General features: G+C 38.5%; 1 pseudogene across 1 annotated transcript; it reads left to right on the top strand.

Moving 5' to 3' along the window:
- The first annotated feature begins 272 nt into the window (after positions 1-272).
- On the top strand, positions 273-1,303 carry LOC311081405 (putative nuclease HARBI1; annotated as a pseudogene). Its single transcript has one exon. The product of its transcript is annotated as a putative nuclease HARBI1 (transcript).
- The last annotated feature ends 6,846 nt before the right edge of the window (positions 1,304-8,149 follow it).

Here is an 8,149-nt window from a genome sequence, read left to right as displayed (position 1 = left end):
AGAATTAAAACTTCCCACTATTGTTCCATAATGGCACCGAACACCCTCTAGTAGTGCATTGGTTTCAGCAGCAGTGAAGTTACAGCTTCTTGAGTCCATGGTTCCGTTGCTTTACTATAGTGAACATTGTTCATCAATTATAGGCCTTGGGTCCAATTGCCTCAATTGAACATAAGCCAAAACTAATCAGTTGTAATAGGTGTGTTTGAAAAGACCAACTACACAGCCATATAAATCAGCCTTTCTCAGAGGATTCACAGAGAGACAGTGAAATGGCAGGTGTTGTCCACCGCCACCACCACTTTCCCAGGAGAGGATACCGTTAAAGGGTGTATGTTGAACATACCAAGCCACTGGAGCAAAACACCACTGAGGAGCTGTATGTCCGGTTTCGCTTTGGGAAGGCTGATATAGAGTACCTTGTGAACCTTCTCAGGCCAAAACTTCAACACAGAACCCAAAGGAGTCACGGTCTGTCTGTGGAAGACCAGATCCTCATTGCTCTCCGATTTTATGCATGTGGGACTTTCTATCAAGTTGTTGGTGACTATATGGGAGTGGTGAAATCAGCTGTGTGTGATGTGGTGAGAGATGTGTCAATCGCACTGGCCAGCCTGGTCAATGAAATTGTTTCTTTTCCAAAGGACAACCAGATTGCCCAGGCCAAGCGCAGCTTTTTTCTTTTGGGGAATATGCCCAATACTATTGGAGCAATCGACTGCACACATGTGCATATACAAGCACCTCGTGAGAATGAATGGGAGTTTATAAACAGAAAGGGGAGGCACAGCATCAATGTCCAACTTGTGTGTGATGCTGACCTCATCATCACCAACTGTGTTGTCAAGTGGCCTGGGTCTGTCCATGATGCACGCATCCTGAGGGAGAGCGCTCTATATATAGAGACCTCCAAACCAACCGACCGGATAGCATAATATTAGGAGACAGTGCCTACCCACTCCTACCATGGCTGATGACTCCTTTTCTAACAGCAAATACACCGGCGCAGGCACGCTTCAACACTGCTCATTGCAGAGCAAGATGTGCAATTGAGCGTTTAAATGGAGTTCTTAAGAGGCGCTTTGCATGCCTTAACTACCTGAGAGCGGAACCACAGAAAGCATGCAACATAACCCTTGCCTGTATTGTCCTGCACAACTTCGCTACTAAGCGCAATGTCCCTCTCTGTGCTGACAATGATGCACCTGAGCCCCTTGGAGACCCTAACCAACCTCCTGCATTCTGCCAGAACGAGCAAACAGGACGTGCAACAAGGGACGCAATAGTTAGACACTATTTCTGATTTGGATTTGTTTTGGATTTCAAAAATCAGTGATTGCCATTCTTTGCATTTTTTTGGTTATTCTCTAATCATTGCATGCATCACTAATAAATATTCTAAAAACAAAAATATTTTCGATTGTGATGAATATATCAATTAGTGACAGAATAAAATTTATTGTTTTTGGTCAATTTTGACAGCTGTTTGGGGGATTATTTTATGAGGCCAAACTCTTTCTACTTTGCTGTAGGCCTATACTGAAAGGCTGAATACGTTAAAGCCTACCCAATCACTGTAGCCTGACGGATGAACAAATAAAATTAAAACCTTATGAATAAATAGGATATCTTGTAAGATACTGCATGATCCAAATATAGTATTATTTGATACATTTTTTAAGTTTTCATTACATTTTGGGCATGAAATCCACGCTGAATCCACCCTTCTGATGGGATCAGTTTAATCCAGATTTTTTGGATCAAAGTGATCCAAATCCTACAAAAAAGTTCTGAAAAACCCAAACTAAAGGTTTGATCCGGATCAAAACCAAGATTGGATTACGTGATCTAATCCGATTATGTAATCCGTTTTTTCTTTTGAAAAGCCCATTTGCAAGATTTGATCCAATCCGTTATCCAAAATCCTAGTGGATTACTTTTGAAAAACCGGCCCTGAGGATTCGCTTAGTGAGTGCTGGAGATCTTGTAGAAAACACTCTGTAAATGGTAAGGAATATTATAAAACAATAATTTCCTTCTATGTACATATATATTTTTACAATATTAAAGTGTACTCCATTATTTGTCTGAGAAAGGATCAGTATTCTAGCAAATTTTAAAATAGAAACATTTATTTACATTCTAACCCACTGTCATATTCATATATATATATATATATATATATATATATATATATATACATACACACACAGAGATACAAGGGCTAATGGAAACACAATGAAGTACACACCAACAGTCTCTGGAGTAAAGGCCACTTCACAGTTAGTGTCAGGAGCAATGAAGGGAGGATCAGTCTTCCGAATGTGATCAGCTGTAGAGGATAAAAACAACACAAATCAACATTTATAACATTCAAATTTCCAACTTGTCCCAAGGCCTGGTTACCTGCCTAAATTGGTGCAAGTTCACTGTTTAACATATAGCTAGAGAGAAATACTAGTACACTTTTTATTTCCCAAACCCTAACAGAGACAGTCCAATTACTGTCGGTTATCTTCATACAAGGTGTCACTAGATGATGACAGCATATAGGAATCCTTATATACTGTAGAAACAAGCTGGCTGGTTATTGACAACACACTTTGAAGAACAAACTGTTTCAAACACAGCCTTGCCAAGACCAATAACTTGCAAGAGATTTAGTGCAAGCTAGCTCATTTGACATCATAACCATTTTGACAAGATTTTCTGACAATGTCAATAAAGCCCACAATAAAACAAATTTTTATGCGCTAACTTGCTAGGTTATACTGCTTTACACAAATATGTAATATTAGCCTTAATCTGTCTCTTTCACTTAATCCAAGACTAGTGACATATTTAATAAATCTACTTTTTATGTAAAAAATCGGTTCTATACGGTTATACGGACCACACCTGACCACACGTGACCACAACCGCTCTTGGTTGGTCGTAACCCCAGTGACGGGTGGGTTTAGGGGCGGGGTTGGGGTAGGTCATCACATGTGGTCCAGATAACCGTATAGTACCAAAAAATCAAATGACTGGTTCTGGTTTGATTGTTTTCCTGACATATCAAGCTATACATATATTCCTTGATCAGTTAATACTGTTAAAGCATGGTTTGCAGTGCGTAAGTTGGAGGGAAGATCTTTACTGACTCCTTTGCTTTCCCCAGTGCAAGGAAACCCTGACTTTGAACCAGGCATGACAGATACAGGTTATGATATCTGGACACGCCAAGGAATTAAAAAGATGATTTGTTTGTGGGATCTTCCTTATCCTCATTTGAACAAATTCAGGCTAAATATAACCTCCCTGGCTCTCATTTTTTTAGATATCTCCAAGTGCGAGATTTTATATTCAAAAAAACTACATTTGCTTCTGAAGCCTCTTTATCTCTAATAGAAAAATGACTACTCAAATGTCCTGTTAAGAAGGTGATCACTTCTTTTTATAATGTGCTTAACCAGACATCTGTCATACTGGCAGTCTCAGACGCAGCACTAACATGGCAAACTGAATTGGGTGTAGCTATTGATAAGGAGAAATGGGATGTCATCTGTAATCAAACAAAACAGATATCTGTCTGTAATCGTGCCAGGTTGTTACAGTTTAAAATTATTCATAGATTGCAAATATCTCCTAGCAAAAGACATAAAATGCATCCTAATACCTCTCCTAAATGCCTTAAATGCAAAACTGCGTTGGGTACATACACTCATTGTGTTTGGTACTGTCCTAAAATTCAGTCATACTGGCCAGATGTTCTGGAAGATATGAGCGCTATTTTTTGAACTATTTTGACCTGTGATCCTGTCTCGCTACTCTTGGGATATAGAGACAGTAAAATCAGTCCTGGTTCAGGCAGACTATATGATATTCTCACCTATGCTGCACGCAAGAACATTTTCCTGTCGTGGATTAGCGACAAACCTCCTTCTAAAACATCTTGGCATAAACTCATCATGGAGCTCTTTCCTTTAGAATACCTAACTTGCCTTCTTCATTCCACAAAAGGACGTTTCTTAAATATTTGGACTCCCTATCTTCGTTTTACCAACTCTACTGTTGCATCTATATTGAATGGCGTCGCTATAGATTAATAATTTTTATTTGTATTGTGTCATATGTCCTGTATATTGTCCAGATGTATACTGTCCAGATCTATATTGTGCTGAGCTTTGTTCTCTGTTTTTCTGTTTTCTGGGGCCCATGAGCTCTGTAGCTATGTTTATATCATTAGGTGAGTTTTTTTTTTCTTGAGACGCCTATCTTGTGTATCTAATATTTATCCAAATATTAAATCAAATCACAAGAATTAAATTTAATCGTGAAATTTGTGTCAAGCAATAATAACAAAACATAGCTTACCAGAAATTGTACCATGTTAACATTGTAAGATGTTGCCACTTAACATAATAAAATTCAGTTTTATTACAAAACTAAAATGTTTTGACAACCACAATACACTTATGACAATAACCATTGTTATTGCTTATAAATTTAATAGTATATTTTTATAATAGTATATTTCACATAATTTGGTGCGTTGCAATATTGTTTTGCATTTAGCTACAATGTGATGATTTGCAGTTTTGCACTAAATAGGAGTATGTCGATTTTAGTACTGTAAGGTATAACATTTTCTATATTTGCTCTTATGGCCCTACAGAGCCAGCACAATAGGAGCCAAGGCCTTTCATTATAATTCAGCCACAGTCAAGGGAGTCCTTTTTCTTCAGAACCTCAATTTTTGGTCTGTACTGTATGTTCATGCTACAAGGCAAAATACAGATATTAACTTAAAAGTAAAGCATTCTTTGTGTTTTTGTCATGTTGCAATAGTCCGTTTACACTGATTATATACCAAAATCAAAGCTGATACTGTATGCTAATAAATAAAGAAGTCATAATAACATATTACATGCTTTGAATTCCTTATAGCTATGCAGTGTTCTAAGCAGCCTGGATGGGTCATTGTACGTGATGCAACACTTATAACCACAAGAGACTTGAGAATTGACTTGGACTCTAGCTCAGAGACTTGAGACTTGACTTGTACTCTAGCTCAGAGACTTGAGACTTGACTTGGACTCTAGTTCAAAGACTTGAGACTTGACTTGGACTCTAGCTCAAAGACTTGAGACTTGACTTGGACTCTAGCTCAAAGACTTGAGACGTGACTTGGACTCTAGCTCAGAGACTTGACTTGTACTCTAGCTCAGAGACTTGAGATTTGACTTGGACTCTGAGACTTGACTTGGACTCTAGCTCAGAGACTTGAGACTTGACTTGTACTCTAGCTCAGAGACTTGAGACTTGACTTGGACTCTAGCTCAAAGACTTGAGACTTGACTTGTACTCTAGCTTAAAGACTTGAGACTTGACTTGGACTCTAGCTCAGAGACTTGAGACTTGACTTGGACTCTATCTCAAAGACTTGATACTTGACTTGTACTCTAGCTCAAAGACTTGAGACTTGACTTGGACTCTAGCTCAGAGACTTGAGACTTGACTTGGACTCTAGCTCAAAGACTTGAGACTTGACTTGGACTCTAGATCAGAGACTTGACTTGGATTCTAGCTCAGAGATTTTTAGACTTGACTTGGACTCTAGCTAAGAGACTTGTGAGCATCTCTGGCAGTAGGTGAGAGGATGGTGGCATCCAAAGCAAGGATTGGGCTGAAACAGTACTAAAAATAGAAGCTCAAAGACTTGAGACTTCACTTGGACTCTAGCTCAGAGACTTGAGACTTGACTTGGACTCTAGCTCAAAGACTTGAGACTTCACTTTTCAGAGACCTCCTCCAGAAGGGCATCTGGGCCTGTGGGAGAATTCAGAGCAACCCGGGTGGGCTTCCCACAAACTACTGAAAACAAGCTGCCCAGAAATGCTCCACATGGGAGTATGCGGTGGATTCGAAACAACAGGCTCCTCTTTGTCGAATGGAAGGACACCAGGGAGGTGCTCATGTGCTCCTCCTTCCATTCAGCAGATGGAGATCACACCGTACAAAGGAGGGTGAAGACGAGAGCTGGAGGAGGGACAGAACTCACTGTACCTATACCTATACCTACTGCACTGCTTGACTATAACAAGTGTGTTTAATTGATTTAGTGGTGTTGTGTATATTTTATTTACTTGGTTACATTTGCATTTAGATTTGAAATTTACTCTATTATTTCCACACAGGTACATGGGAGGAGTTGATCTCTCTGATGGCCTTGTCGGTATTACAAAGTACTCCGAAAGACCAGGAAGTGGCTCCGCTCGATTTTCTACCACTTTATTGACATCGCAGTGGTAAATGCCTTCATCATGCACCAGCAGTTGGCTACTGCTCATAACCAAAGAGCAAAAACACAGTTGGAATTGATTTGGTTATGTAGCTTGCAGACTGGATACCTCAAGTGAGCCTGCTCCTCCTGCACCTCACATGACAGGAGAACCCTCAGGCCACGCCTGCCACAGGCCAATGTACACCCCTAATAAACGTGATGACCCCAGGCGAAGATGCCGAGTGTGCCATCGGAAAGCGCTTGTTCTCTGCTAGGGATGTACATCGTACTTGTGTTTCCAAGCAACACAAGATTGCTTCAATTACTGGCATGATGTAAATAAATTGTAGTGTTCAGAAATTGTGAAAATCTTTATATATTTATAAATAGTTTGTAAATTGTTGAAAAATTGGAAACACTTTGATATTTATTTTTCCAGTACTTTTATTTCATTATTATTTTCTTTCATTATTTGCAAGTATTATTCAGGTTTCAGTTGCAATTTGTATAGAAAAGTGAAAATGTTTGTAAATAAGATAAAAGATAAGATAAATAAGGTAAATAAATTAAATAAAATCTCTCTCTCTCTCTGTGTTCACCAATGAAGAAGGGTGCCTCCTAGTGGCCATTTGTGGTAAGACTAAAAGTCTCACAGAAACCTCAATTTTTGAGATATCAAGCTGAAATTTAAACACAACTCATTTAGACTTGGGGCTTTAACTTTTTAGCATTTTTTTGTCTGAAACATATATTTATTAATGTCATAATAACATCATATTATATATATATATAATAGAATAAAACAAATATTACAGCAAATGTTCATAACAATAAACTTACTGTACTTAAATAACTTTTAGAAACATTAATTAGACATTACGTTTTTTATTATTATTCCACTTCAACAATAATCCTCCAATTGTCATCTTTCGAAAGAGACCAACCTTTTGTTTCTATTCCAAAGCATTCATGAATTACAGCAGTTTAAGTTTGTTTAGTGCATTTTCATGTCTATGGCCAAAAATGGGTATGACAGTTAATAAAAGTGACACCTTAACATGTAACCTATTGTTCTTTAATTCATAGTTGAATAATCCAGAACTTTTATTATATTTTTAATTAAACACGTACAAACAAAGACACATGAAAAAAGTACAATAGAGTAACAGGCTTGATGAACATTGTTTGAACAAAGTTCACATAGTTAGAATCACTTTTTAACCCTTTGACACGTACGATCACACCGGTGTGATCAGTCTATGCTGGTCCCTGGAGCGTACGATCACACCGGTGTGATTAGAACGTTCAGTGAATCACGTGATCAACTGCTAAATTCAAAATTTCAAACCTTTGCTTTCACTGCTTTCCCGCTTTGACTGGCACTCAGCCAGACACGGACATGCTCAGCTCTCATCATTATCACAACTGTTCAGTGTATTTTAATGTTTATTTTAGGTTTCATTCACTTTAAATTACATTACACAATAACAAATATATAGTTTATTATTGCACACTAATATTTATAACAGCAAAATAACCTTTTAAACATGATGTAATATTAATATTTATTCGAGTCAAACACACCTTGTAGATAAAACGGCCGTTTCACACAGCAAGTGTCAGACTCGTGAGCAGCGCGTATTTTTTTCGGCGTGCGTGCATGTTAATCAATGAGTGCATTCACACCAGGAGCAGCGCGTGAGCGTCAAGCAGGAGCTTCGCGTGAGATGCAGTGAAGCGGGGGTTACTGTCATATATTTCGGGAGACATGGATGATCTTGCATGTTGTAAATCCAGCAGGCTCCGAGTCCGACTCTCCATCAGTATTGTAAACAAATAATGGTGGCGCCCATAGCCCGTGATAACTTCCTGATCAACATGATC

The sequence above is a fragment of the Abramis brama genome, assembly GCF_963993115.1.
Source record: "Abramis brama genome assembly, chromosome: 4".
Classification (NCBI taxonomy): Eukaryota; Metazoa; Chordata; class Actinopteri; order Cypriniformes; family Leuciscidae; genus Abramis; species Abramis brama.
This window is presented reverse-complemented; position numbering and strand designations above follow the sequence as displayed.